Here is a 6,169-nt window from a genome sequence, read left to right as displayed (position 1 = left end):
AGCAAAGATGTACAAATGCTCATAGCTTTAAAGATGTCCACTTTAGAGCCGATGTGTGCTGGACGTGTTTTCCTTGTTTTTGTGCACACCATTTCCTCTCAAAGCGAGGAAAGCAAAGAACTTTCTGTAGTAGATGTCCACTGTCACAGATATCAGATTTACACTTTACATTTCGACTATGTCTTAACTGAACGACGATTTCTTACCCGAAATTGAGACATTTGCTTTTCTCCATCATTTCTGTAACATTATCACGAAATCATCCTGTATACTTTTGCGCGATATTAGACTGCGGTCAATATTCAGTTCGCGTCATTATCGTCTTTCTCGTCTTCTTCTTCTTCTTCTTCTTCTTCTTCTTCTTCTTCACCTACTTCAATGGCTCGTAGTGACGAAGATGATGAAGAAACTGTAGAAGAAGACGAAGAAAAAGAAAAAAGGAAGACGAGGAGGAATAGAACGACGCGGCAACCTAAAAGATGTTACTAAGTGCTTCGTCTTGAATGGCCCAAACCAAATGAAAATCTTTTTAATCTTATAACAGATATCTAGATGGTTTATCTGTAAAACTCTCCATTTGGTTACCATTGACATTTGCAGGTTAAGAAATGTAATTACAACTGAGTCACATGTCACTGAAAAAGCTATATCATGTAATACGCAATTTTGACAGATTCACGTGGAACATAAGCACACACTGCTGATGAAACAATTCCGGATACAGACAATTATGATAAGCAGATTAATGGAGGTCACCTTCTTCTTCTTCTTCTTCTTCTTCTTTTCCCGGCCTTGTGTTTACACGAATCAGGACTTGGCCAGTTCCTGGTAGAGGCTAGCCGGGTGCTTCCCCTGTCAGCCACCCCTCCCCCCTTTCTCCCCCTCACCACCAGCCATGCATGTGAAAGTTTCTTTATAAAACAGTATGAGACTCTTATGTCTCAAGGAAAATTTAATTATATCACATTCTGAAAACAAAAGCTAGTAGGTCGCAAAAATTAGTCACTTAATGGTAATGTAACATCTAGTGACGACGTTTGGTGACCTGTCAGCGTTTTTGGAATCATTTTCAAAAAGCATCAAAAATGGTATCACACCTCACTCACAATTCTCATTCGTATGTGAAAGTGTGCGAACGTTTTCGAAATCTCTGCCAATCGTGTAGCTGAGGCAGGACGTGGATACCAGACAGGTATTCACTTACTAGCATTTGGGAGATCGCCTAGGAACCACATCCAGGCTGGCCACCATGAGCATTACACCTGGAGCAGGCGTCTCCCCGTATCCCGGAATAGACTTGCTAATGCGCATCGTTATCGGGGAGGGACAAGTAAATGAAAATTTATTTGGCAAAAACACAAACAATTGCTTGAAATATTGTCTGTAAGGTTATGCTGTTCCTGCAGGGCCGTGTCCTACAGATTACGACTAGTACTCTTATTTCATCATAAGAATGAATCTCATGTAAACAAACACAAACGCGATGACTGATCAGCAGCCGTAGCACGCGTACGCTGGTTTTGTTGTGCTCTTGGAGATAGGTGGTGCTTGTATATTGGATATCTTATTACTATCTTACGGTAAATGAAATATTAACATATTGTAACATGTTAACAGCCATCAACATTTTTCTTAAATATATTTTAGCCCTGTAGTTTTTGTTTCAAAAATCGCGTACGGTTGCAGTCCCTGTAGTGTTTTTCTCTGATTGTCGCCGGCCGCGGTGGCCGAGCGGTTCTAGGCGTGGAGCCCGGGGCCGCGTGACTGCTACGGTCGCAGGTTCGAATCCTGCCTCGGGCATGGATGTGTGTGCTGTCCTTAGGTTAGTTAGGTTTAAGTAGTTCTAAGTTCTAGGGGACTGATGACCTCAGCTGTTAAGTCCCATAGTGCTCAGAGCCTTTTTTTCTGATTGTCGCGATATTAACGCGTAATGTGAAAGTCGCTGACACTGCTTCCTACTCCGTGGTGGAACGTAGTGAAAAAGTGGACAGAAGTAGGATGTTCTAATGTTTTCCACAAATTTATAGAAAAAAAATCTGCTTTGAACATTTCCGAGGAGCTGCATTTGCTATCGCTTAGGAATTTTCCAATATGGGATTCATAATCGAACTGGTAGCGATGTAGAATGGTAACATAGTACAGTCGATTGAGCAAGGTTTCAAATCCTGCTTCTTTCATTGAATTTGGGATACCTACATCTTTTAAATTTAAAATTCATCAAATTTATGCTAATTAACATGTACATAATAATCATTTTAATGAAAAATTCATTTTTTGTTACTAATTACACATTACACGCAAAATGTAAAATTTCATTACAAATATACTTTTTAAAATAAGAAAACACAACTACTAAAATTTTTAGCAGAAAAACGAAAAATGAAAAAAGAAATACTCTTTATTTGGACTGTGTCCATTGTTGTATGTGGACTTAGACGACCCAGAGTGATAAGCGTTGTGGAAACATGGACAATAGTAATTTTCACAGCACTGAGCACACCACACAAATGCTGAATTTTTACTGTTGCCACCATACCACTGCAATATGAACCCAACAGAGCTGACCTGGAACCATGTTAAGGGATTTGTCGCGTTAAATAAAAATATATTTAAGCTTACAGACGTATTGGAAATAATGCTCTAAGCGTTGTCATACTTCACTGTTGAACGCTGATGGGATACAGAAAGGCACGTAATGAAAGAAGAGGAGAAAATATGGCACTTGGATAGCTCTGGATTCTGCTGTTGAATGACTCGTTGATCACTGTAGCAGACGACAGTTCCAGTAATGAAATGTATTTTTGGAATTCAGATATGGAAGGAATTCAGAAATTGCTTGACGACTGTGTGTTAGTAATACCTACAATGGCTTCAATATTTAACTATACGGTGAAATCCCAGCATCACGCTTTTGCATCAGACGTATCTTACCCTGTGTTAAAGTTGCTTTTCATGACGACACTGTGTTAGCTATGAATAAGGTCATTTTATACTTCCCGTATGGTCCTCAAGGAGAGTGCTGTATTGCAGGAGTTTTATCGACTGTTAGCTCATTATCTTTAATAATTATGTGACATTCGAAGCTACGTTGTTTCTCTTGTTGTCTTGTCTCGTCTCGTTTTACGTCGTAACTGCCGCTGTTCCTACCGCTACAGGTTGGTGGGACCAGCTGGCTAGCCATTGCTCTCCAAGTTAAATCGGCCAGTTAAAATGTTGTTCCGTATTATACCTCAGTCGGTACGTCATGAAAAGTATCCTTATTATTCCTCTTGACTGTACCGAGAAGGTTTTGCTTCCGTTACGTACACGTGAAGCGAAATCCAATGAGTTTCCCGCAAACGCGGTAGAAAACGTGATGCAGTGTTTACATCAGTTTTATTCTTATGATGAACACAGTATAGTAGCTGTGATGTCGTACGTTCTCCCCTTACGTATCATCGAAGCGCAAATCCAGAATTCCAAAGAAGCTATTAAAACAGTGGAATGTAACCGTTCTTGGATACCAGCTTAATAAGATCATACTGTGGCTTTCGATACCGGACTGCTGCAATTCAGACATGCAGAAATGGTTGTAAAATAGCATGCCGTCCTTATCAAGTGTACGTACTGTTCCACTCAGCTGTTTCAACGACCTCTGACGCACTTGAAAGTGTTTTAGCCATTTCTCCTTTTTTTGACTGGTTTGATGAGGCCCATAATGAATTCATTTCCTGCCTGTACCAACGTCTGCAGCTCAGAGAAGCACTTGCGCCCTACAACATTTATTGTTTCTAGGACGTATTTCTGCTCCCGTCTTCCCCTACAATTTTTATGTTAGAGCTCCCTTTACTATAGTGAAAGTAATTCCCTGGTTTCTTGAAAGATATTCTATCATCTTCTCACTTCTACTTGCCGTGCGGAGTGGACGCTTGGTTTGAGATGCCACGTCACGGATTGCACGGTCCTTCCTGCAGGACGTCCGAGTCCACCCTTGGGTATGGATGTGTTTAGTAGTCCTTAGCGTAAGTTAGTTTAAGTAGTGTGTAAGCCTGGTGACCGATGACCTCAGCAGTTTGGTCCCTTAGGAATAAACACACAGCTGAACATTTTCACTCCTGATATGAAACTTCTTGGTAGATTAAAACTGTGTGCCGGACAGAGACTCGAACTTGGAACCTTTGCCGAGTTCGAGTCTCGGTGAGGCACACAGTTTTAATCGGCCAGGAAGTTTCATATCAGCGCACACTCCGCTGCAGAGTGGAAATCTCATTTTCATCCTACTTCTGAGTGTTTCCTATTTGAACACTCCCTCACCATTCTGTAGAGAACTTCATCTCTTACCTTACCAGTCCACGTAATTTTCAATAATCTTCTGTAACTCCACATCTTGATTCTCATGTGTTCCGGTTTTCCCCCAGTCCATGATGCACTCCAAAAGCACATTCTCATTTTTTTTAATGCAATAATGGCAATGTTTGATTTTTTTGCCCGGCAATGCCCTCTTTTATTCTGCCTCCTTGCTTCGTCCGTCATCGGCTACCTCGCTCCCTACGTAGCGGAATTCCTTCGTGATCCCCAATTTTGATGTTAAGCTTGTTGCCACTCTCAGTTCTGCTACTTCACATTACTTTCGTCTTTCCCCTATTTACTCTCAGTCTTTATTCTGTACTCATTAGGCTGTTCATTCCATTCAACAGATCCTAAGGCTAACAACGTCATAAGTTAATCTTATCATTCGTAACCTTTCACCCAGAATTTTCATTCCTCTCCTTCTCCTTTTTTTTATTTCCATCGTTGGTTTTTGGATGTACAGATTGAATAATACTGACGAAAGACTGCATCCCTGTATTACATCCTTATTCATTAGGGAACTTCGTTCTTGGTCTTCCAGTCTTATTCTCCATTTTGATTCGTATTGTTCCATACAGTTACCCTGTGTTTAAGTTGCTTTTCATGACAACACTGTGTTGGCTAAGAATGAGGGCATTTTATACTTCCCGTATGGTCTCCAAAGGAGAGTGCTGTATGCAGGAGTTTTATCAACTGTTACTTCATTTTGTTCATATAGTTTGGTTCGTATTGGTATTGCCTTCTTTCCCTGTATGTTCAAATGTGTGCGAAGTCTTATCTGACTTAACTGCTAAGGTCATCAGTCCCTAAGCTAACACACTACTTAACCTAGATTATCCTAAGGACAAACACACACACCCATGCCCGAGGGAGGACTCGAACCCTCCGCTGGGACCAGCCGCACAGTCCATGACTGAGCGCCTTAGATCGCTCGGCTAATCCCACGCGGCTTCTTTCCCTGTAGCTTACACCTAGTTTTTCTCAAAATTTCGAACATCTTGCACAATCCTACATTGTCGAACTGTTTTTATAGGTCGACAAATCTAACGAGCGAATCATGATTTTTCTTCAGTCTTGCTCCCATTATCGAGCTCTACGTCAGAACTGTTACTCCGGCGTCTTTGCCTTTCCAAAGTCCAACTGATGTTCACCTAACAGATCTTCAGTTTTTTTTTTCAATCTTCTGTGTAATTCAGATCAGCAACTTGGATGTACGACCTTTTAAGCAGACTATGCGATAATCTCGTACTTAACTGCTCTTGTATCTTTGGAATTGTGTCGATGGGTATTTTTCCGAAATTCTGTGTCGTATGTGTCTTAATATTCAATGCCGAATCTACAGTTAACACCACCACGGAAGGCAGATGTTCTTTCATCAAAAGTATAGCTGTTTAATTACGTGATAACCAAGATCTGAATGCGGCAGCCCGACGGTGGAAAACTTGAATTATCTTGTGATCGTCAACGGCGGAGCAACATCAGATCACATATAAGAATTATTTTTCGAACTCTTCTCGATTAGCATTTCTTGCTCTTCATTTGATTTTGTCCACGTTTCATTCGTCATCAGGGCCGAAATTTTTGTATATTTTTTTAACAACTTGAAGAATACCGCTCACTTAGCTGTCCTTGTTCTTGATTTGATTTTGTTCAGCTTTTATTTGTCATCAGGAATTCTGTTCACTATTGAGTCTGCTTTTATGGTATGGTTATTATACTGTTATACAATCATGGTGAACTCTTCCATACCTCGCTGTCATCCAAAGAACATATTCATCTATCATGTAGCCTTCGATGTTTCTGTGTTTGTGTCATAACTTGCTTTATTCATTGGCGACAT

Source organism: Schistocerca piceifrons, chromosome 5 (assembly GCF_021461385.2).
Source record: "Schistocerca piceifrons isolate TAMUIC-IGC-003096 chromosome 5, iqSchPice1.1, whole genome shotgun sequence".
Classification (NCBI taxonomy): Eukaryota; Metazoa; Arthropoda; class Insecta; order Orthoptera; family Acrididae; genus Schistocerca; species Schistocerca piceifrons.
The sequence above is the reverse complement of the archived record's forward strand: the minus strand, read 5'-3'. Positions refer to the sequence as shown.